At 45.1% G+C, this 26,418-nt stretch overlaps 1 pseudogene; it reads right to left on the reverse strand.

The window, feature by feature from the left end:
- LOC138666866 (zinc finger protein 850-like) overlaps positions 1-26,418 on the reverse strand; it is a 141,271-nt pseudogene that overhangs the window by 106,455 nt on the left and 8,398 nt on the right.

The following is a 26,418-nucleotide window of genomic DNA, read 5'->3' on the forward strand; positions in this document are numbered from 1 at the left end:
CTGATACCTCATGCAACAGCTCAAACTGCTTTTCTGCACACAAGTATCAGCTTCGTAGTCTACTATTATTTAAAAAGGATAGAAACACAGGTAGTTGCCTGAAAGTAAGTGCAGATCTGCCGGTCTGGGAGCCCTACTGCTACAGGTCACACACATGAAGGACTATAAACATAAGGATGAATGACCTCGGGGAGATCAAAACAGGGTATTTGCCCCTCATCAGTGTGGAGTAGGAAACCCCGAAACAGCTGTCTGTGGATGGATACCTATGTTTTGGCATAGGTGGTTTTCCTTTTTGGATGCTGCCCTTCACGTGGTTGTTCCTTCCCGGTGAAAGACCTGGCTATTTGTTGCTTGCGTTGAGAAACACGTGATGGTGTCTCCGCGGCTTTTCTACATGCATTTGCATATTTCCCATAAGGGATGGAGGCAGTGTTCTGGATCACTGCGTTGAGAAACACATGATGGTGTCTCCGCGGTGTTGGATGTTTTGATCTCCCCGAGGTCATTCATCCTTATGTTTATAGTCTTTTTACTAGGCACTGCTCCTAATAGCCAGTTTCCTACTCCACACTGATGAGGGGCAAATACCCCGAAACAGCTGTCTGTGGATGGATACCATGTTTTGGCATAGGTGGTTTTCCTTTTTGGATGCTGCTCTTCCCGTGGTTGTTCCTTATCGGTGAAAGACCTGGCTATTTATTGCTTGCATTGAGAAACACGTGATGGTGTCTCCGCGGCTTTTCTACACACACATGAAGGAGACCCAACTTGGAGTCCAAACAGTTCCAAAAATTAGGGGCCAACAACACTAAAGTGGCATCAATTTCACCAGAGTAGAAATGGTATAATGGGGCTCTGACTCCCTTTCCACTAGAGGCAACCCACCAGATGAAGTCACAACTTGGAGTCTTGACATTTCAAAACATTGTTAGTAACATCAGCAGCAGTGGCAACAGCAGGTACAGAAGCCATGACAAAGGAGTCACAGACTGCAATAACGCGAGATCAATGCAGCACAATAAAAACTACATCATCGCCTAGTCTGCGACAGGGGTGTAGTGATGAGCGAATATACTCGTTACTCAAGATTTCCCGAGCACGCTCGGGTGTCCTCCGAGTATTTTTTAGTTCTCGGAGATTTCGGTTTTATTGCCGCAGCTGAATGATTTACATGTTAGCCAGCATAAGTACATGTGGGGATTCCCTAGCAACCAGGCAACCCCCACATTTACTTATGCTGGCTAACAGATGTAAAACATTCAGCTGCGGCAATAAAAACTAAATTTTCGAGCACCAAAAAACACTCGGAGGACCCGCGAGCATGCTCAGGAAATCTCGAGTAACGAGTATATTCACTCACCACTGCTGTGGTGCAAAAGTCATTGCAGATCTTTGACTTGTTCATCTTGATGAAAGTTAGGCAGTCTACTCTTACAGGGACAATAGGGATGCACTTACCTGTCACAACACCACCAGCAGCGCTGAAAACACGTTCTGAGAGAATGTTGGCTGCCAGGCATGACAAAACCTCCAAGGTGTGACAGGCGAACTTAGACCACTATTCCTTTTTTGAAGAACAAAATGCAAAAGGATCCAATCCCCCCAGATGGCATTGATATTGAGCTCGAGATACTCCTGCACCATCCTCTCCAGTCGTTCCCTGTAATGATTAGGTAATTCAGTACCACAATGGACATAGAAGTCAGAGCACATACAGTGACCTGACAATAACCCAAAAACATAGAACGAGCTCTGAGACGTGGGAACTCTGCTGACCGCAATCCCTAATCCTCTCCAACCACACTAGAGGCAGCCGTGGATTGCGCCTAACGCTCCCTATGCAACTCGGCACAGCCTGAGAAACTAGCTAGCCTGAAGATAGAAAATAAGCCTACCTTGCCTCAGAGAAATACCCCAAAGGAAAAGGCAGCCCCCCACATATAATGACTGTGAGTTAAGATGAAAAGACAAACGTAGAGATGAAATAGATTTAGCAAAGTGAGGCCCGACTTTCTGAACAGAGCGAGGATAGGAAAGGTAACTTTGCGGTCAACACAAAACCCTACAAACAACCACGCAAAGGGGGCAAAAAGACCCTCCGTACCGACTAACGGCACGGAGGTACACCCTCTGCGTCCCAGAGCTACCAGCAAGCAAGAAAAACCAAATAAGCAAGCTGGACAGAAAAAAAACAGCAAACAAAAATAACAAAAGCGGAACTTAGCTATGCAAAGCAGCAGGCCACAGGAATGATCCAGGAGGAAGCAAGTCCAATACTAGAACATTGACTGGAGGCCAGGATCAAAGCACTAGGTGGAGTTAAATAGAGCAGCACCTAACGACTTCACCACATCACCTGAGGAAGGAAACTCAGAAGCCGCAGTACCACTCTCCTCCACCAACGGAAGCTCATAGAGAGAATCAGCCGAAGTACCACTTGTGACCACAGGAGGGAGCTCTGCCACAGAATTCACAACAGTACCCCCCCTTGAGGAGGGGTCACCGAACCCTCACCAGAGCCCCCAGGACGACGAGGATGAGCCATATGAAAGGCACGAACAAGATCGGGAGCATGGACATCAGAGGCAAAGACCCAGGAATTATCTTCCTGAGCATAACCCTTCCACTTAACCAGATACTGGAGTTTCCGTCTTGAAACACGAGAATCCAAAATCTTCTCCACAATATACTCCAACTCCCCCTCCACCAAAACCGGGGCAGGAGGATCAACAGATGGAACCATAGGTGCCACGTATCTCCGCAACAATGACCTATGGAATACGTTATGGATGGAAAAAGAATCTGGAAGGGTCAAAGGACACAGGATTAAGAACCTCAGAAATCCTATACGGACCAATAAAACGAGGTTTAAACTTAGGAGAGGAAACCTTCATAGGAATATGACGAGAAGACAACCAAACCAAATCCCCAACACGAAGTCGGGGACCCACACAGCGTCTGCGATTAGCGAAATGTTGAGCCTTCTCCTGGGACAAGGTCAAATTGTCCACTACATGAGTCCAAATCTGCTGCAACCTGTCCACCACAGTATCCACACCAGGACAGTCCGAAGACTCAACCTGTCCTGAAGAGAAACGAGGATGGAACCCAGAGTTGCAGAAAAACGGCGAAACCAAGGTAGCCGAGCTGGCCCGATTATTAAGGGCGAACTCAGCCAAAGGCAAAAAGGACACCCAGTCATCCTGATCAGCAGAAACAAAGCATCTCAGATATGTTTCCAAGGTCTGATTGGTTCGTTCGGTCTGGCCATTAGTCTGAGGATGGAAAGCCGAAGAAAAAGACAAGTGAATGCCCATCCTAGCACAAAAGGCTCGCCAAAACCTCGAAACAAACTGGGAACCTCTGTCAGAAACGATATTCTCTGGAATGCCATGTAAACGAACCACATGCTGGAAGAACAATGGCACCAAATCAGAGGAGGAAGGTAATTTAGACAAGGGTACCAAATGGACCATCTTAGAGAAGCGATCACAAACCACCCAAATGACTGACATTTTTTGAGAGACGGGAAGATCTGAAATAAAATCCATAGAGATATGTGTCCAAGGCCTCTTCGGGACCGGCAAGGGCAAAAGCAACCCCCTGGCACGAGAACAGCAGGGCTTAGCCCGAGCACAAATCCCACAGGACTGCACAAAAGAACGCACATCCCACGACAGAGATGGCCACCAAAAGGATCTAGCCACAAACTCTCTGGTACCAAAGATTCCAGGATGACCAGCCAACACCGAACAATGAACCTCAGAGATAACTTTATTCGTCCACCTATCAGGGACAAACCGTTTCTCCGCTGGGCAACGATCAGGTTTATTAGCCTGAAATTTTTGCAGCACCCGCCGCAAATCAGGGGAGATGGCAGAAACAATTACTCCCTCTTTGAGAATACCCGCCGGCTCAGATAAACCCGGAGAGTCGGGCACAAAACTCCTAGACAGGGCATCCGCCTTCACATTTTTAGAGCCCGGAAGGTACGAAACCACAAAGTCAAAACGAGCAAAAAACAGCGACCAACGAGCCTGTCTAGGATTCAACCGCTTGGCAGACTCGAGATAAGTCAAGTTCTTATGATCAGTCAAGACCACCACGCGATGCTTAGCTCCTTCAAGCCAATGAATGCCCACTTCATGGCCAACAGCTCTCGATTGCCAACATCATAATTACGCTCAGCAGGCAAAAATTTCCTGGAAAAGAAGGCGCATGGTTTCATCACCGAGCAATCAGAACTTCTCTGCAACAAAACAGCCCCTGCTCCAATCTCAGAAGCATCAACCTCGACCTGGAATGGAAGCGAAACATCTGGTTGACACAACACAGGGGCAGAAGAAAAACGACGCTTCAACTCTTGAAAAGCTTCCACAGCAGCAGAAGACCAATTGACCACATCAGCACCCTTCTTGGTCAAATCGGTCAATGGTTTAGAAATACTAGAAAAATTGCAGATGAAGCGACGATAAAAATTAGCAAAGCCCAGAAACTTTTGCAGACTTTTCAGAGATGTCGGCTGAGTCCAATCATGGATGGCTTGGACCTTAACAGGGTCCATCTCGATAGTAGAAGGGGAAAAAATGAACCCCAAAAATGAAACCTTCTGAACACCAAAGAGACACTTTGATCCCTTCACAAACAAAGAATTAGCACGCAGGACCTGAAACACCGTTCTGACCTGCTTCACATGAGACTCCCAATCATCCGAGAAGATCAAAATATCATCCAAGTATACAATCAGGAATTTATCCAGATACTCTCGGAAGATGTCATGCATAAAGGACTGAAACACTGATGGAGCATTGGCAAGTCCGAATGGCATTACTAGATACTCAAAATGGCCCTCGGGCGTATTAAATGCAGTTTTCCATTCATCGCCTCGCTTAATACGCACAAGATTATACGCACCACGAAGATCTATCTTGGTGAACCAACTAGCCCCCTTAATCCGAGCAAACAAATCAGATAACAGCGGCAAGGGGTACTGAAATTTAACCGTGATCTTATTTAGAAGGCGGTAATCTATACAAGGTCTCAGTGAACCATCCTTCTTGGCCACAAAAAAGAACCCTGCTCCTAATGGCGACGATGACGGGCGAATATGCCCCTTCTCCAAGGACTCCTTCACGTAACTCCGCATAGCGGCGTGCTCAGGCACAGATAAATTAAACAGTCGACCTTTAGGGAATTTACTACCAGGAATCAAATCGATAGCACAATCACAATCCCTATGCGGAGGTAGGGTATCGGACTTGGGCTCATCAAATACATCCCGGTAATCAGACAAGAACTCTGGAACCTCAGAAGGGGTGGATGACGAAATAGACAGAAATGGGACATCACCATGTACCCCCTGACAACCCCAGCTGGACACAGACATGGATTTCCAATCTAATACTGGATTATGGACTTGTAGCCATGGAACCCCAACACGACCACATCATGCAGATTATGCAACACCAGAAAGCGAATAACCTCCTGATGTGCAGGAGCCATGCATATGGTCAGCTGGGTCCAGTACTGAGGCTTATTCTTGGCCAAAGGCGTAGCATCAATTCCTCTCAATGGAATAGGACACTGCAAGGGCTCCAAGAAAAACCCACAACGCCTAGCATACTCCAAGTCCATCAAATTCAGGGCAGCGCCTGAATCCACAAATGCCATGACAGAATAAGATGACAAAGAGCAGATCAAGGTAACGGACAAAAGAAATTTTGACTGTACCGTACCAATGCTGGCAGACCTAGCGAACCGCTTAGTGCGCTTAGGACAATCAGAGATAGCATGAGTGGAATCACCACAGTAGAAACACAGCCCATTCTGACGTCTGTGTTCTTGCCGTTCAACTCTGGTCAAAGTCCTATCGCACTGCATAGGCTCAGGTTTATGCTCAGATAATACCGCCAAATGGTGCACAGATTTACGCTCACGCAAGCGTCGACTGATCTGAATGGCCAAAGACATAGACTCATTCAGACCAGCAGGCATAGGAAATCCCACCATGACATCCTTAAGGGCTTCAGAGAGACCCTTTCTGAAAATAGCTGCGAGCGCACCTTCATTCCATTGAGTGAGTACGGACCACTTTCTAAATTTCTGACAATATACCTCTATCTCATCCTGACCCTGACACAGAGCCAGCAAATTTTTCTCTGCCTGATCCACAGAATTAGGCTCATCGTACAGCAATCCGAGCGCCAGGAAAAACGCATCAATATTACTTAATGCAGGATCTCCTGGCGCAAGAGAAAATGCCCAGTCCTGAGGGTCGCCACGCAAAAAAGAAATAATGATCCTAACTTGTTGAACTGGGTCACCAGAGGAGCGAGGTTTCAAAGCCAGAAATAGTTTACAATTATTTTTGAAACTCAGAAATTTAGTTCTATCTCCAAAAAACAAATCAGGAATAGGAATTCTTGGTTCTAACATAGAATTCTGAACCACAAAGTCTTGAATATTTTGTACTCTTGCCGTGAGCTGATCCACACATGAAGACAGACCTTTAATGTCCATCGCTACACCTGTGTCCTGAACCACCCAAATGTCTAGGGGAAAAGAAAGGCAAAACACAGTGCAGAGAAAAAAAATGGTCTCAGAACTTCTTTTTTCCCTCTATTGAGAATCATTAGTACTTTGGGCCTCCAGTACTGTAATGATTAGGTAATTCAGTACCACAATGGACATAGAAGTCAGAGCACATACAGTGACCTGACATTAACCCAAAAACATAGAACGAGCTCTGAGACGTGGGAACTCTGCTGACCGCAATCCCTAATCCTCTCCAACCACACTAGAGGCAGCCGTGGATTGCGCCTAACGCTTCCTATGCAACTCGGCACAGCCTGAGAAACTAGCTAGCCTGAAGATAGAAAATAAGCCTACCTTGCCTCAGAGAAATACCCCAAAGGAAAAGGCAGCCCCCCACATATAATGACTGTGAGTTAAGATGAAAAGACAATAATGACTGTGAGTTAAGATGAAAAGACAAACGTAGAGATGAAATAGATTTAGCAAAGTGAGGCCCGACTTTCTGAACAGAGCGAGGATAGGAAAGGTAACTTTGCGGTCAACACAAAACCCTACAAACAACCACGCAAAGGGGGCAAAAAGACCCTCCGTACCGACTAACGGCACGGAGGTACACCCTCTGCGTCCCAGAGCTACCAGCAAGCAAGAAAAACCAAATAAGCAAGCTGGACAGAATAAAAACAGCAAACAAAAATAACAAAAGCGAATCAGCCGAAGTACCACTTGTGACCACAGGAGGGAGCTCTGCCACAGAATTCACAACAGTTCCCTATGTGTCAGACTTGTACTCTGTTCTGTTGGTGCACTGTCTGCTCTAAAACAAATGTGTGAAACGGCTCATAGAAATTGCTTCTGTCACTTACACAACCGCTACTGCTAATGTTTTTGCATTGATGACTCGATGTTCACAGGATTGGAAGTCTATAACCGTGATGCACACTGTGTGCCTCACTGCCGTCTTGGGGAAAACCACTCTTAACATTGTCTACAAGTGTGTTTTGTTACTCCAGCATGTGCACATCCCACATCGAGGCCGGGAGAGTCGCGGAAAAATTACTGTACCAAAAGTTTGAGGACGTGAGCCATGCAAGAGACGTGTGTGTATTTCCCTGGCGTAGGGCCACCACCAGGTTTGCAGTTATTGCACACAGCCTTCCCTGCCTCCAGGTTTAGTAAAAGTAGTAGTATAACGTGGCACAACTGGTTAAGGTGCTCAAGTAGGGTCCCAAAGCAAATAGTATAATCAATAAACTTGGCACTCAGCTTTAGAGGTGTGAAGCAAAGTTTTATTGCAATCAGACAAGTAGTACATAAATCCAAACATTTTGGTCAAGTGGTGATCTTCATCAGTGTACCGACTGCTGTTTTTGTACGAAGTATATACCAAAACGTTTAAGACCGTATCTCTTATAGAGTGTATCTTATATGTACAGTACAGACAAAAAGTTGGGACACATCTTCTCATTTAAAGTTTTCTCTGTATTTTCATGACTATGAACATTGTAAATTCACACGGAAGGCATCAAAACTATGAATTATCACATGTGGAATTATATACTTAACAAAAAAGTGTGAAACAACTGAAAATATGTCTTATATTCTAGGTTCTTCAAAGTAGCCACCTTTTGCTTTGATGACTGCTTTGCACACTCTTGGCATTCTCTTGATGAGCTTCAAGAAGTAGTCACCGGGAATGGTTTTCACTTCACAGGTGTGCCCTGTCAGGTTTAATAAGTGGGATTTCTTGCCTTATAAATGGGGTTGGGACCATCAGTTGTGTTGTGCAGAAGTCTGGTGGATATACAGCTGATAGTCCTACTGAATAGAATGTTAGAATTTGTATTATGGCAAGAAAAAAGCAGCTAACTAAAGAAAAACGAGTGGCCATCATTACTTTAAGAAATGAAGGTTAGTCAGTCCGAAAAATTGGGCAAACTTTGAAAGTGTCCCCAATGCAGTTGCAAAAACCATCAAGCGTTACAAAGAAACTGGCTCACATGAGGACCGCCCCAGGAAAGGAAGAACAAGAGTCACCTCTGCTTCTGAGGATAAGTTTATCCGAGTCACCAGCCTCAGAAATCGCAGGTTAACAGCAGCTCAGATTAGAGACCAGGTCAATGCCACACAGAGTTCTAGCAGCAGACACATCTCTACAACAACTGTTAAGAGGAGACTTTGTGCAGCAGGCCTTCATGGTAAAATAGCTGCTAGGAAACCACTGCTAAGGACAGGCAACAAGCAGAAGAGACATGTTTGGGCTAAAGAACACAAGGAATGGACATTAGACCAGTGGAAATCTGTGCTTTGGTCTGATGAGTCCAAATTTGAGATCTTTGGTTCCAACCACCGTGTCTTTGTCCATGGTAATGGTGATGTGCTCCTATATAGCCATTACAACATTTGACCTTCTATAAATTGTTTGTGCCATTATTTTAATGTATCAATAAAGGAATTATATTGAAACAGCAAAACACAGTCCAGAAAGTGTCCGGTACCAAACCCAGAACAGGGACATTTAACTGTATGTTCAGTTTTCTGTTTGGGTTCACCAGTCTAATAAATCTTGTAGAAAGGCTGCATCGCCTCCAGCCCTGACTAACATCCGGCCGCAATGCAGAGGGAGCGTCAGTCAGGGTCTGGGGTGCGGTTACAGTGGTCGATCTGTATTTTCTGAGTGGTGACTGAACCAGCGCCGCACCCGTGTCCATAATGTAGGGGCAGAGACCCTGATTCCAGCAATGTATCACTTACTGGACTTCTTGCTTACAGCTCCATGTTTACCTCTGTCCGCTGATAAAAGTTGTTCACAGAAAGGGGTGCCAGGTGCCAAACCCCCATATGATAGTGATTACCTATAGTAGTCGATGAGTTCTTTGAAGTGTTGTTTTACATGAGGTCATCTTATATATCTAGTGTAGTGTGCGCTGTACTCTACATGATGGTGCATGTCTACTGAAGAATAAGGGACTGCCTCTGAAGGTGGAGGAAGGCTGCCCACTCACTCGCTAAAACAGGTGTGATAGCCATAGAGATGGTTACTAACCGAGATGCTGAGCTCATGAATATGGCGTTCACTGCAGAAAAACAGGCAGAAATTCAAAAGGTGAAGAAGTCAGAACGGATCCAAGAGAGGAACTATGACGATCTGTTTATATCAATGGAAGGGTCAGGTTTGAATTACATGTTGTTGTTTTTTTTAATATCATAACCATGCCCACTTTTTTTTTTAGGGTACTTGCGATAAAAACGCATAAAAACGCATACACATGGATCCTATCATTTAGAATGCATTACGCATTTTTTGTGCACATGATGAGTTTTTTTTCGCAAAAAAACACATTCCGGAAAAAGAAACATCATGTTCATTATTTTTGCGGATTTTTTGTGGATTTCCCATTGTTTTGGAGAGTCAGGAAAAAAAAACGCATAAAATCCGCAAAAAAGAAAAAAAAAAAAAACGCGAAAAAAACGCATGCAGAATTCCTGCGGAAAACCTCAGGTTTATCTCAGGAAAATTCTGCTTGCATTCCGGACGTGTGCACATACCCTTAAAGCCCCATTTGTTTTCTGACCATGCACCCTTTCCCACCATATTTATACCCAGAAAAGTCATCTTGCTGGAGGGTTCTGCAGAGTATAATCAAAAAGAAGAAACCCCTTAAAAACTACCTTTTATCGAGTATAATTAAAATGAACCATACTATGTAAAATAATGGGTCAAAAAATGATGTCCCTAGTCCATGCCCTCATCATCTCTCGCCTTGACTACTGCAACCTCCTGCTCTGTGGCCTCCCCTCTAACACTCTCGCACCCCTCCAATCTATTCTACACTCTGCTGCCCGACTAATCCACCTGTCCCCCCGCTATTCCCCGGCCTTTCCCCTCTGTCAATTCCTTCACTGGCTCCCCATTGCCCAGAGACTCCAGTACAAAACCCTAACCATGACGTACAAAGCCATCCACAACCTGTCTCCTCCATACATCTGTGACCTCGTCTCCCGGTACTTTCCTGCACGCAACCTCCGATCCTCACAAGATCTCCTACTCTACTCCCCTCTTATCTCCTCTTCCCACAATCGTATACAAGATTTCTCTTGCGCATCACCCCTACTCTGGAACCCTCTACCACAACATATCAGACTCTCATCTACCATCGAAACCTTCAAAAAGAGCCTGAAGACCCACCTCTTCCGACAAGCCTACAACCTGCAGTAACCACCGATCGACCAAACTGCTGCATGACCATCTCTACCCTCACCTACTGTATCCTCACCCATCCCTTGTAGATTGTGAGCCCTCGCGGGCAGGGTCCTCTCTCCTCCTGTATCCTCACCGGTCCCTTGTAGATTGTGAGCCCTCGCGGGCAGGGTCCTCTCTCCTCCTGTATCCTCACCCATCCCTTGTAGATTGTGAGCCCTCGCGGGCAGGGTCCTCTCTCCTCCTGTATCCTCACCCATCCCTTGTAGATTGTGAGCCCTCGCGGGCAGGGTCCTCTCTCCTCCTGAGACCAGCCCCCTGACGAAGCAAACGCGAAACGCGCGTTGGGGCCACAGCGCGGTGTCTTTCTGTGTGCCATCTCTGTGGGGTAAGGAATGGAGGTTTATTTGTGACTCTTTTTTATATTATATAGTGGCGTGAGTCAGTGTACAGGGCTCAGTTACCGGTCCACATGGACATAACCAATGAAACATTCAAATGAAATACATTTAGCCTCCTCTTTTCTCCTTGGTATTTTTATGGCACTATGCACTTTAAGGGAAGGATTCTTGGCACCAGTTTTACCCCGCGCTGTCTTTTTCTGTGCTACCGTAGCCATCCATTTGTTTATCATACTCTGTGTTTGTACTGATATTTATTGTGTTATTAATACCATGAATTATTTTTTGGTTTTTCAATAAAGTTGATTTTTTATGGACTATTACTCCAGTTTTTCTTGCCGGATATAATGTAGTTTGGGAGTGTCCTATTATTTAACTATAGTGGTTTTTTCTGGACTGGGCTCCCCTATTTAGGGTTGTGAGCATGGTGCAGAAGTTCCATATGATCTTTTTTGGTTTGGGCGTATTATATACTCACCCATCCCTTGTAGATTGTGAGCCCTCGCGGGCAGGGTCCTCTCTCCTCCTGTATCCTCACCCATCCCTTGTAGATTGTGAGCCCTCGCGGGCAGGGTCCTCTCTCCTCCTGTATCCTCACCCATCCCTTGTAGATTGTGAGCCCTCGCGGGCAGGGTCCTCTCTCCTCCTGTATCCTCACCCATCCCTTGTAGATTGTGAGCCCTCGCGGGCAGGGTCCTCTCTCCTCCTGTATCCTCACCCATCCCTTGTAGATTGTGAGCCCTCGCGGGCAGGGTCCTCTCTCCTCCTGTATCCTCACCCATCCCTTGTAGATTGTGAGCCCTCGCGGGCAGGGTCCTCTCTCCTCCTGTATCCTCACCCATCCCTTGTAGATTGTGAGCCCTCGCGGGCAGGGTCCTCTCTCCTCCTGTATCCTCACCCATCCCTTGTAGATTGTGAGCCCTCGCGGGCAGGGTCCTCTCTCCTCCTGTATCCTCACCCATCCCTTGTAGATTGTGAGCCCTCGCGGGCAGGGTCCTCCCTCCTCCTGTATCCTCACCCATCCCTTGTAGATTGTGAGCCCTCGCGGGCAGGGTCCTCTCTCCTCCTGTATCCTCACCCATCCCTTGTAGATTGTGAGCTCTCGCGGGCAGGGTCCTCTCTCCTCCTGTATCCTCACCCATCCCTTGTAGATTGTGAGCCCTCGCGGGCAGGGTCCTCTCTCCTCCTGTATCCTCACCCATCCCTTGTAGATTGTGAGCTCTCGGGGGCAGGGTCCTCTCTCCTCCTGTAACCTCACCCATCCCTTGTAGATTGTGAGCCCTCGCGGGCAGGGTCCTCCCTCCTCCTGTATCCTCACCCATCCCTTGTAGATTGTGAGCCCTCACGGGCAGGGTCCTCTCTCCTCCTGTATCCTCACCCATCCCTTGTAGATTGTGAGCTCTCGGGGGCAGGGTCCTCTCTCCTCCTGTACCAGTTATGACTTGTATTGTTTAAGATTATTGTACTTGTTTTTACTATATATACCCCTCCTCACATGTAAAGCGCCATGGAATAAATGGCGCTATAATAATGTCCCAAAATTGGCAAAAATTAGAAGGTCTCTAAAGGGGTGAGGGACTGTCCCTGCCTTGCCGCGAAGGTTGGCACCCTAAGATTTGATACGGTGCCCCAGATCACTGTAGGCTATCCCTGTCTGACCCTACTAGGATTTCCTAACAAAAGGCACAACCCCCACCCAACAATAAAGTGCTAATGTGCAAATAGAAAATGTTCTATCTGCTCAAGTGACCTACGATAATACAAATTGTCATTGATAAACTATGCAGCACCCTTCACGAGAATAAGTCAGAAAAGTATTATCTTAATAAATTCTCAAAACATAAACTAACCAGAGAATTTCCATACAAGATGCTATAGAGTTAATGTACCTTGCAATCCCTCCTATAAAAAATATAGACAGTTCTCAGACAGCGACATCAAAACAAACGCAAGAACAATCTTCCCCCATGGAATGCAACAGAAATGAATGCTCGTGAAGGGGTTAATGATCCCTGCTCCCTGTAAGCACATCACATATATGGCCATTCTGTGCTTACAGGACCTGTGGTGAGGTCACTGTCATGTGATCAGTGTCACCTGAGTGGGAGGAGTCAGAGATCACATGACCAGGAGGCTCAGCGCACAGGACTGCTGCACTGGTTGCCATGGTGCTGGATTATTTTTATTATTATTATACATTTTTATAGCGCCATTTATTCCATGGCGCTTTACATGTGAATACGGGGCAAATATAGACAAATACATTAAACATGAGCAGATAACAAGGCACACGAGTACATAAGGAGGGAGGACCGGATCTCACTTTCCTTCTGCTTTTCCTATATTATTATTTATTATTATAGCACCATTTATTCCATGGCGCTTTACATGCGAGGAGGGTTGTACATAATAAAAAAACAAGTATAATAATCTTAACCCCTTCATGACCTTGGGATTTTCGGTTTTTCCGTGTTCGTTTTTCGCTCCCCTCCTTCTCAGACCCATAACTTATTTATTTTTCCGTCAATTTGGCCATGTGAGGGCTTGTTTTTTGCTGGAGAAGTTGCACTTTTCAACGACATCATTGGTTTTACCATGTCGTGTACTAGAAAACGGGAAAAAAATTCCAAGTGCGGTGAAATAGCAAAAAAAAGTGCAATCCCACACTTGTTTTTCGTTTGGCTTTTTTGCTAGGTTCACTAAATGCTAAAACTGAGCTGCCTTTAGGATTCTCCACGTCATTACGAGTTCATAGACACCTAACATGACTAGGTTACGTTTTATCTAAGTGGTAAAACAATTCCAAACTTTGCTAAAAAAATTAAAAAAAATAAAAATTGCGCAATTTTCCGTTACAGGTAGCGTCTCCAATTTTCGTGATCTGGGGTTGGTTGAGGGCTTATTTTTTGCATGCCGAGCTGGCGTTTTTAGTTAAAGAAATAGGGCAGCACACTGCAGCGCCAAAACATGCAAACTTGAAAAAACGAAATTTGAACTGCATTACTGCACTAGAAATATGAAAAATGAGAGCTTTTAGCGCACAAAAATGGCCAATTTTATGTGTACCTCGTAGCCACGTTAAGGCATCTCTCTTATACGAGGTCCTACGCTTGACCTACCTCACTGAGAATAAACGTCTCCATCTGAATGGGTACATGTGAAACCTCTTCTTGGACTCAAATTCTCTCTCTATGTGGCTACGAGGTACACATAAAATTGGCCATTTTTGTGCGCTAAAAGCTCTCATTTTTCATATTTCTAGTGCAGTAATGCAGTTCAAATTTTGTTTTTTCAAGTTTACATGTTTTGGCGCTGCAGTGTGCTGCCCTATTTATTTAACTATATACGAGTTGGCGACTCTGGGCTCAGCACCTGTTCACACTGAGTCTATGTTTGGATGTGCAGGTCAGGTTTTTGAAATGTATTCTCTAGCCTTCTGATCGTGCACTCCCCGCCTCCTAGCTTCAGGTGTTTTAATTATAGTAGGTCCAATACCCCTCCACATAGAGAGAGAATTTGAGTCCAAGGAGAGGTTTCACATGTACCCATTCAGATGGAGACGTTTATTCTCAGAGAGGTAGGTCAAGCGTAGGACCTCGTATAAGAGAGATGCCTTAACGTGGCTACGAGGTACACATAAAATTGGCCATTTTTGTGCGCTAAAAGCTCTCATTTTTCATATTTCTAGTGCAGTAATGCAGTTCAAATTTCGTTTTTTCAAGTTTGCATGTTTTGGCGCTGCAGTGTGCTGCCCTATTTCTTTAACTATATACGAGTTGGCGACTCTGGGTTCAGCACCTGTTCACACTCAGTCTATTTTGGATGTGCAGGTCAGGTTTTTGAAATGTAGAGCTGGCGTTTTTAGTGATGCCATTTTTGTGCAGATACGTTCTTTTGATCGCCCGTTATAGCATTTTAATGCAATGTCACGGCGACCAAAAAAACCGTAATTCTGGGATTTCTAATTTTTTTCTCGCTACGCCGTTTAGCAATCAGGTTAATCCTTTTTTTATTGATAGATCGGGCGATTCAGAACGCGGCAATACCAAATATGTGTAGGTTTGATTTTTTTTTTTGTTTTATTTTGAATGGGGCGAAAGGGGGGCGATTTAAACTTTTATATATTTTGCTTTTTTTAATATTTTTAAAAACATTTTTTTTTTTACTTTTGCCATGCTTCAATAGCCTCCATGGGAGGCTAGAAGCAGGCACAGCACGATCGGCTCAGCTACATAGCAGCGATCATCAGATCGCTGCTATGTAGAATTGCAGGCTTGTTATGAGCGCCACAGCTCACAGCTAGCCAGGATCAGTAACCATAGAGGTCTCAAGGACCTCTATGGTTACCATCCTGACGCATCGCTGACCCCCGATCATGTGACGGGGGTCGGCAATGCGATCATTTCTGGCCGTGCAACCAGAAGCGCCGGTTAAATGCCGCTGTCAGCATTTGACAGCAGCATTTAACTGGTTAATAGCGGCGGGTGAATCGCAATTTCACCCGCCGCTATTGCGGGCACATGTCAGCTGTTCAAAACAGCTGACATGTCCCGGCTTTGAGGTGGGCTCACCGCCGCAGCCCACATCAAAGCAGGGGACCCGACCTCCGCAGTAATAGTACGGCGGAGGTCGGGAAGGGGTTAAAAACTTTGAGATTAAACAACATTTTAGTGGTAAAAATGTGAGGTACATGTGGTGTCAATATGATCACTTTACATTTTAGAGGGGACTTGTACAAACAATAAAGACATTACAGAATAACAATGATCACATAAATCAACAGATACCAAGAGGAATGAGGGCCCTGCTGCTCGCAAGCTGACAATCTACGAGGAAATAGGGGGGACACAAAGGGTGGATGGTAATAATTGCTCGTATTGTACACTGCACAGTCCGGTGGTTCATACAGAACCGGTACTGGTGCTGGTATAGATAATGCAGATCTCAAGCACAGATACTGGTTCAGGTACGGTCAGACGAGGTTTCAGTTTCAGGTACTGCAAGAGCGGCTTCAGGATCGGGTACAGTTGAAGCGGTTTCAGGTTCAACACTGGTGCGGTTTCGGTTCAAGTACCGATTCAGACAAGGCTGCTACAGGTAAACTGGACAGGTACAGGGACCCAACAACAGATTAGCAGTTTGCAGACTGACTAAGGCAATTAGATCTATATATAAATACCAGTAGTATATCAGCCTATACCCATAAAACATGCTGTCTTGCCAATTAATAGCAAATAAAAAGGAGAAAAAATGGCAATAAAAATGTCACATTTTATTATTGCACAACCAGCTCTACCCTCTCCTAGTATATCCTCACCCATCCCCTGTAGACTGTGAGCCCTCACGGGCAGGGTCCTCTATCCTTCAGGTTTATTGTATTTGTCTATATTTGCCCCCTTTTCACATGTAAAGCGCCATGGAATAAATAGCACTATAAAAAATGTATAATAATAAACAAAAGAGTGCAATATATATATATATATATATATATATATATATATATATATATATATATATATATATATATATATATATATATATATATATATGTTCACACATTCACATTGAAGGAATCAAAACCATGAATTAACACATGTGGAATTATATACTTAACAAAAAAGTGTGAAACAACTTAAAATATGTCTAATATTCTAGGTTCTTCAAAGTAGCCACCTTTTGCTTTGATGACTGCTTTGCACACTCTTGGCGTTCTCTTGATGAGCTTTAGGGTGAATTTACTATTTTCATAGTCATGAAAATACAGAAAAATCTTTAAATGAGAAGGTGGAAGGATTGGCTCCATAGGTGTGAATAGGGGCCGAAGATAAGGTCAGGATTAATTATATCAAACATGCAAACTGAAGAGAAAACAGAGGGGGTATGCAGTCCCATTATAGGATCCGATGCAAATGCTCATTAAATGCTTGTGCACATAGATATTTCACTTAGGTATTAGATGCAGGAATAATCACGAAAGTAACATACACTCCATGTAGTGCTCTTTAATTCCCTCCGTTGTGCATTGCTGTTATAGAGAATAGTTTTAGTAAAATAAGGAATAATTACCCATAGTAGGTGCTCCCTGCTGCCTTGACATCGGCCATGTACCCCAACACGCGTTGCTGCGAAACATTATACATTTAGGGGTTTTAGATTATTATCCTGTGGGTCCCATTTGGCTTTTTTATAAGGAACACATGGAAATTACGTCCTCTTCCATAACCTATTTCTGCTACTGGGGATACCACCCCTGTGGCTAGTAATTTTTGGAGACTGAACATTAATGCATTAATACAATTTGTAATTCCCGAGATGACAGGGAAGTTGTTCTCATGATTTTTGGAGGTTCAGAGGAGAATTACCGATAGATCTTTGTCCCGTTTTAAAGGGAACCTGTCACCCCCCAAAATCGAAGATGAGCTAAGCCCACCAGCATCAGGGGCTTATCTCCAGCATTCTGTAATGCTGTAGATAAGTCCCCGATGTATCCTGAAAGATGAGAAAGTCGTAGTTACTCACCGATAACGGTGTTTCTCGGAGCCCATGACAGCACTACGGAGAGAGGGGATCCGCCCTTCAGGGACAGGAAACCTACAGATAAAAGGGCGGTACCTCTCCCTCGCATCAGTTGGTTTACAGAGCATCGGAGGACCTCCAGGTTAGTTTACAACAGAGAAAAAATCATATTACAACATTTCTTAAAAGAGGAACCCCGTGCCTATACTCAAACTATATACAGTATATAAATTATATGTAATTAAAGGTGCTCACCGCACACGTGATGGGAGGGAATAAGCGAGTACTGTCATGGGCTCCGAGAAACACCGTTATCGGTGAGTAACTACGACTTTCTCGGTCTCCCATGACAGCACTACGGAGAGAATTGCAGAGACTAAGCTTAGGGAGGGACCACCTCCTCGAGAACCCTTCGTCCGAAGGTTAAGTCAGACACAGAGGCTAGATTTAATCTATAGTGTCTAAAAAAGGTCGATGGTGATGACCAGGTGGCCGCTTTACAGATTTGCTCTATTGATACCTCTGACCTCTCAGCCCATGAGGTAGCTACTGCTCTTGTGGAATGTGCTCTTATACCATCTGGGATCTCATTCCCCGAGGATGAATATGCCAAGACTATCGCCTCCTTTATCCACCTTGCCAAAGTACCCTTGGATGCCCGAAATCCTTTTCTGGGACCCTGGAAACAGACAAACAGAGAGCCTTCCTTCCTATACTCTCTGGTGGAATCTAAGTATTGGATTAGGCACCTTCTGACGTCTAGATTATGGAAGTTTTGCTCTTTCTCATTTTTTGGGTTTGGACAAAAGGATGGCAGGGAGACTTCTTGTGACCTATGGAATTTTGATGCCACTTTTGGCAAATAGGCCGGGTCAGGTCTAAGAGTGACTATCATCTAATATTTTAGTGAAGGGTGGATTAGAGGATAAGGCTTGAATGTCACTTATTCTGCGTGCGGATGTTAACGCTACCAAGAGAATGGTTTTAAGTGATAGAGTTTTAATGGAAATCGTCTCTATGGGTTCGAATGGAGGATCCGTTAACGCCGAGAGGACTAAATTTAAGTCCCATGAGGGCACTTTCTGAGCGACTAATGGCTTTGATCTTGTCACCGCCTTAACAAATCTAATTATCCATGGGTTCATGATAATATGCATCGGTTAGGTCTATCACGACCATGTAGCAATTCGGAAACAGGATTTTTATGGTGGACTTTATTGTTTCCATTTTGAATTTGTAATTTTTTACGTATTTGTTCAGGTTTTTTAGATTTATAATGGTCCGAAAGGACCCGTCGGGTTTTGGTACTAAAAAAAGGAGGGGAGAAAAACCCTTCTCCTACTTCCTGAGGAGGGATTTCTTGAATCACAGATTTTTGCAGTAGGGAAATGATTTCTTTCTCTAAAGCTGCTTGTTCTGCCACTGAAGATCTTATTTTCGTTTCTATGACCCACCTCTTCAGACAAGCCTACAACCTGCAGCTACCACCGATCGACCAAACCGCTGCATGACCATCTCTACCCTCACCTACTGTATTCTCACCCATCCCTTGTAGATTGTGAGCCCTCGCGGGCAGGGTCCTCATTCCTCCTGTACCAGTTATGACTTGTATTGTTTAAGATTATTGTACTTGTTTTCATTATGTATACCCCTCCTCACATGTAAAGCGCCATGGAATAAATGGCGCTATAACAATAAATAATAATAATAATAATAATAATAATGTACTTCCGGGGAGGAAAAGAAATAAAATCTATTTTTAGACCGTAATGTATGATGTTTAGAATCCAGGTGTTGTTGGATATTTTCTCCCAGGCGGGAAGGAAAGATGTGAGTCTTCCCCCTACCGTAGGCACAATGTCATTTGGCGGGTTTTTTGTCACGAGAGGTGTTGCCAAAGAGGTAACCTCTATCCCTTCTCCTGCCTTCTTCCCATTTATTCTGCTCCCTGGGGGGTCTGCGGCGGAAAAATCTCCGATTCCGAAAGGACTGCCTGAATGGGGCTGGGCCCAAATTTGGAAACCCTTTCTTTTTGTCTCCTGCTTTTTGGAGGATGTCATCCAGGGTCTCTCCAAACAGAAAATTTCCTTCACACGGAATAGAACATAGCTTTAGCTTTGTCTGGAGATCCCCAGGCCAGCTTTTGAGCCATAAGGTTCTTCTGGCTGCGTTGGAGAGAGCAGCGGCCTTAGATGTTAACCGTACGGAGTCTGCCGAGGAGTCCGCCAGGAATGCTGCTGCTGCTCTAATTGCAGGGATAGAATCCAGTAATTTATTCCTGGGTAGCCCGTCTCTAATTTGACTCTCTAATTGATCAATCCATACCATCAGAGATCTGGAGGTGCAGGTAGCCGCAACAGTAGGCCTCAAGCTACCCCCAGCCGATTCCCATGCCCCTTTAAGAAATGTGTCTGCTTTTTTATCTAAAGGGTCTCTGAGGGTACCCATGTCCTCGAACGGGAGCGCAAATTTTTTCGAGGCTTTTGCCACCGCTACATCCAACTTTGGTGCCTTATCCCAGGAAGTGGATGCGTCATCTTCGAAGGGATACTTTCTTTTAAGCGAGGGCACTGAAGAGTTTCTCCTATCTGGTTTTTCCCATTCTTTTTTAATTAGGGATTGGACTTTGGGATTTAAAGGAAAGGTTTTCCGTTTTTTTTGTCCCAAGCCACCAAACATAACGTCTTGGGCTGTTTTGTCAGGTTTAGGCTCCTCCACCCCCATAGTAGCCCTAACAGCTCTCACTAAGGCATCCACTTCCTCGAGTGGAAAACAATGTCGGCCTGAATCTTCCTCGGAGGAGGATAGGGAGGAGTCAGAATCGTCAGAATCTGCGTCTTCAGATGAGGATCGGACAGAGTGGGATTGTACTGTTTCCTTTACTTTATCTTTTCCTTTTTTGGAGGAAGATACAGCATTCTGAACCTCAGATCTAATGATATTTTTTAGCTCGGATGCAAAGTCGGGAGTCTCCTCACATAGCACACGCTGGATACATGATTTACAAAGCTTTTTGTCCCAGGCTACTGGTAAAGCTTTGTCACAGATGGGGCAGGATTTGTTTTTCCTTTTCTCCAGCTTCTTCTTTCCCTATTAAGGGAGAAGAGGGAGCCCTATTATAATACATTCACGAAGATCAACTCACCATTCGGACGTGCAGGCAGGTACCGGTTCTGGAGGGGGCCCTGGGTCTGGAATGGAAGGTTCCCGAGGAGGTGAACTAGTCTTCGCAGCAGACCTGCTGCGCTGTGTAGAACGGCTGCTAGACCCACTCCTAGCGCTCTTAGGGTCTGTCTTCTTATGGTGCTGCTGCCTAGGCTGCAGCTCCTGTGGATCGCTGTCCTCCATGATTTACAGGGAGATGGTGCGACAACTGTGTGTGCACCATCTCCCTATTTGTATTTGGCGCCACCTCCGGCGTTCCCCCGCACTTCCGGTCCTGCGTCACGTCTAGGGAGAAGAGAAGCTACCGCGCATGCGCGCGGCGATGACCCGGAAGTCCTGCCGCATTTCCGGAGCGGCGGCCATCTTAGTACACCCGGAGCGTGCGCTTGTCGGCACAGAAGCTCCGGGTGATCCAGCGCCCCTTCCTTTCGTCAGAATCGGCGGCGTTCTCCCTCCGCTCACCCTGAAGAACCCCTCGGTTCCAGCGGTGGCGGCTTCGGGAGCCGGACAAGCCGCGGCAGAAGCCTCCTCGCTGCCGGTACTCGACCGCCCGGTCCCGGTCCATCGGTCTTCATAACAGGTACCACCGGAAAGAGGTTCCCTGTTCAGGGACAGGAAACCAACTGATGCGAGGGAGAGGTACCGCCCTTTTATCTGTAGGTTTCCTGTCCCTGAAGGGCGGATTCCCTCTCTCCGTAGTGCTGTCATGGGAGACCGAGAAAAAGAGGTTAGATTATACTCACCCAGGGGGCGGTCCGATCCGATGGGCATCGCGGTCCGGGGCCTCCTATCTTCATAGGATGACGTCCTCTTCTTGTCTTCACGCTGCGGCTCCGGCGCAGGCGTACTTTGTCTGCCCTGTTGAGGGTAGAGCAAATTACTGCAGTGCGCAGGCGCTGGGCCTCTCTGACCTTTCCCGGCGCCTGCGCACCGCAGTACTTTGCTCTGCCCTCAACAGGGCAAAGTACGCCTGCGCCTGAGCCGCAGCGTGAAGACAAGAAGAGGACGTCATCGTAAGAAAAATGTGAGCCGCTGGACCGGACCGTGACGCCCATCGGACCGAATCGCAGCAGGACCGCCCATGGGTAAGTATAATCTAACCTCGTTTTCTCATTTTTCTTGATACATCGGGGGCTTATCTATAGCATTACAGAATGCATTACAGAATGCTGTAGATAAGCCCCTGATGCCGGTGGGCTTAGCTCATCTTCGATTTTGGGGGTGACAGGTTCCCTTTAAACAGACTGTAGAACCCATTGATTCGGGGGTGAGCAGTTGCCACTGGCAGAGGAACCTTGAGATCCGACACCCTACTACTGTTCTGACATTGTATAGCCTGACGTTGTCCCTGGGAGAGCAAGATGTTCCTGCCTCTACCTTCCTTGGGACAGCTGCAGCGTCCGGTTTTTCCTTTTTCCCTATATGAAGAGGATTGATTCTGTGGGGGACAAAAGGACCACTTCTTGGCCACCCTGGGTTCTGGCAGCATTTTCTTCTTCGTTGCTTTCTCTAATAACTTATCTAGGGCTGGCCCAAACATATATTCCCCTTTGAAGGGAATAGAGCAGCCTTATTTTTTGAGACTGTCTCCACTCCATAGTTTTAGTCATAGTGCACATCTAGTTGAGTTTGATAGGACTGAAGATCTGTCTGCCATTCTTACTGATTCAGAAATGTCAGCCAAGAACCCTGTGGCTTTCTGTAAGAGAGGTATGGTTCCCAACAATTCCCTCTTGAGGTACCTATCCTGCGGTGTTCTTTCAGCTGGTTTAGCCACTGGAACATCAATCTCGCTATGCAAGTGGATACATTTGCGATTAACAGTGTCGTGGAAGTCTCCCAGGTTTTTTTCAGTAGGCTGTCCAGTTTTTGATCCATCGGATCTCTTAGTTGAGAGGAATCTTCAAAGAGAAAGGTTGTCTTTTTGCGACTTTCACTACTTGGATATCCATTTTTGGTATATCCGACCAGCATTGGTTATTTTTTTCCTCTAGCGGGAGCCTCTCCTTCAGTTCTGCAGGTGTTTACAAGCGATTCTCCGGAGGTTTCCACTCATCAATTATCAGCTTTTGTATGTTCTCATGTACTGGAAATACTAATTTCTTTTGTGTTCTGAGATCCCCAAACTCCTCGCCCTGAACTCATCCTCCATACATATCTTCCACTTTTTAACCCCAGATGGTGTTACTGAATAGGACTGGGAAGATGAAGCTAGAGATGATTGTACCTCCAGGCAGACAATTCCTCTTAGCTCTTCTATTCTTCCATTAGAGAGGGCTGTTCCTCTTTAATAATTTTGTCTGCAATTTTGACACAGGCGTTTCTTGTGGGAACACAGTAGTTTTTTTTAAACAGATGACACATTTACGGGACTTCTTGTCTCTGCTTTTCGGAGCAGGATCCTTGCCTTCCTAAAAAAAAAAAGGAGAGAAGGGGCCAATAAGTAAATTCCTTTAGGAAAACCCTACTCCAAAAGGTAAAGAGACCACCAAATCAGGTACTTACTGGGTACGGGATAACGCTGGGTTTTGTAGATGTAGAGCAAGAATGACCATCCTCCATCATAAAAAGGTCCTACATGTTGGATTCTTCAGTCTTGGCTCTTTTTTATATATGTGCCGGGACCAAAGTGCAGCATCCAATAGAATGATCCTCTGCAAACAGAGACTGCAGGTGCTCGGTTTCCAGGAGGGGCACGCTCGAATTCGGCGGTGTGTTCCACTGTGGAGCACAACAGGAAGTGATGTCAGAATGCCCGCAACCAACTTCACTTTCGATCACCACACGTTGGCATTGTAAGAGGAGAGTCGGGGGCCTCCGTGAGCTCCTTGGCTTTCCTCCTCTTTCACCATGCCAGTGTGCGGTGAACGGAAAGGACGTTGAACGCGGGTTTGCAACTCTGCTTTACTGGAGGCGCAGGAAGAGTCCTGTGTCCAAGGTAGACACGAGCAGACATAGGAGGTGAAGGCCGGAGCGTTTGTCTTTAGCTATCCGGCCTAAAAGATATAAAAAAGCCGCATTTGTCGCCGGCCACAGAGCACCTCCTCATGCCCCATAGAACAGGAAAAAAAATAAAAACAATGGAGAGAGGAAGTGGGGTGGGCTATTTGACCTCTTTGTGTTTCCTGTGCCTATGAGGGTGGGGAGCATTCTCCTGTGGTGCTGTCACGGAGGGTGACTAGAGGAAAAAAAGGTTTTATATAATTATCTTCTATAAAAAGTTAGTTTACAAACAAAAAAATATTCTAGAAAATTACAGACAACTGTTTATTGGTAATTTCGTACATTACATACAATCCTCTGATATTCAAGAAGATCTGATTGGCAGGTAAAACATTTACCACATTCATAGCACAAATATGGCTTCTCATCTGTGTGAATTCTCTGACTAAGTTCTGTTTTCTGGTTAATATCTTTCTCATGTTCTAAAATTGAAAATGGATTCTCCCCTATGTGAATTCTCTCATGTTGACAAAGACCTGATTGACGTGTAAAGCCTTTCCCGCATTTTAGGCACGTGAATGGCTTCTCTCCCGAGTGACTTCTCTGATGTCTGAGAAGATGCGATTTCTGGTTAAAATATTTCCCACACTCTGAACAAGAAAATGTTTTCTCTTGCGTGTGATTTCTCACATGTGCAACACAATAGGATTGATTTGTAAAACGTTTTCCACATTCTGAGCACGAATATGGCTTCTCACCTGTGTGACTTCTTTGATGTCTAAGAAGATGTGATTGATTTGTAAAACATTTACTACATTCTGAACATCCATATGGCTTCTCTTGTGTGTGACTTCTCTCATGAACTATAAGATATGACTGATTTGTGAAACATTTACCACATCGTGGGCATGAATATGGTTTTTCCCCTGTGTGAATTCTCTGATGATTAAGAAGATGTGATTTTTGATTGAAATATTTCCCACACTCTGAACATGAATACGGCTTCTCCCCTGTGTGAATTCTTTGATGATTAACAAGATGTGCTTTCTGATTAAAATCTTTCCCACATTCCGAACATGAATATGGCTTCTCACCTGTGTGACTTCTCTGGTGTATCACAAGATACGATTTCTTGTTAAAACTTTTTCCACATTCTGAACATGAAAATGGCTTCTCTCCTGTGTGACTTCTCTGATGTATAACAAGATGTGATTTTTTATTAAAACATTTTCCACATTCTGAACATGAAAATGGATTCTCTATTTCAAGAGCAGTTTCATTTTGATTAGCCCATCTATGAATTTTATTTTGTTTATCAGTCTTTGATGAATCAGAAGATGAAAGTATATCTGTGGCAACGGCGGGTTCTCCATGTGTAGCTTGTCTGATATCAGGATTATCTGCATTAAAATCTGACATCATATATCCCTCCAAGATCCTGGTACAGTCATCTGCCAATAAGTAAAACAAATTTTAGTATTTTTGAATAATAAATATGTAAAAGTGTGCACCATTAACCCATTTTACCTGAGCGTAGCTGGATTTTTTGTAAAGGTTTCTTTGAAACATTTTTAACAATATGAGATATAAGGGATAATAATGCACCATTCTGCCCTAATCATCTCCCGCCTGGACTACTGCAATATCATCCTCTGTGGCCTCTCTGCCAGCACTCTCGCTCCTCTCTTGTCTATTCCAAACTCTGCAGCTCGACTAATCTACTTCATTCCACGCTACTCCTCTGCTTCTCTCTTCATTGTCTACCGATTCCCTAATGTATCCAGTTCAAACTGCTACTGCTGACATACAAAACCATCCATAATCTGTCTCCTCCATATATCTCCAAACAAATCTCCTGATATCGTCGAATGCGTGACTACAGTCCTCTCCTGCACACTCATACGTTCGTCACCCAATCGACTCCAAGATTTCTCACGAGTATCTCCCATGCTTTAGAATTCTGTGACCCAACACTTCCGACTATCCACCACACTTGAAACTTTCAGATGGTACTTGAAAACCCATGTCTACAAGAAAAATTACAGCTTACAATGACCCCCAGCCAACTCACCACCGAAGCTGCCGCAACCATCAATCTACTGTCTCCTTCCCCATTATCTTGTATATTGTAAGCCCGCAAGGGCAGAGCCCTCTCCACCCACCCCCGTACCAGTCTGTCATTGTTAGTTTCTTCACCGTATTTTATATTTGTATCTTGTATGTAAAATCCAACTTAAGACCTGTGCTCAATGACGACAAAGGGGGAGGGCGCTGTGACAGAGTAAGGCTTCTTTTACACGTACGGTGTTTTTTGCAGCCCATTTTTTTGGGTCTTTTTTGCGGGCCAAATTGCCGCAATTTTCAAGGTCTGCCACAATAACGGACCGCCAAAAACTTGCGGATCGCCGTTTTCCTGGTTCCCAATACTAGAGCAAAAGTATTGGGGAAAAAAACAGAGATCCGCAAAACCGGAAGTGACGGCGCACCGCAAAAACAACCTTCCATTTTTTTTGCGGCCCCATTGATTTACAATGGGGGCCGTGTCCGTAAAAAAGATCGAGCAAGCTCAATCTTTTTTCACGGCCGTAAATAAGGCCTTAACAGCCATACAACGCATGGCGCGCCGTGGAATTATTGCGGTCCATTTTTGTGGCCCCA

The sequence above is a fragment of the Ranitomeya imitator genome, chromosome 2 (genome assembly GCF_032444005.1).
Source record: "Ranitomeya imitator isolate aRanImi1 chromosome 2, aRanImi1.pri, whole genome shotgun sequence".
In the NCBI taxonomy this organism is placed as follows: domain Eukaryota; kingdom Metazoa; phylum Chordata; class Amphibia; order Anura; family Dendrobatidae; genus Ranitomeya; species Ranitomeya imitator.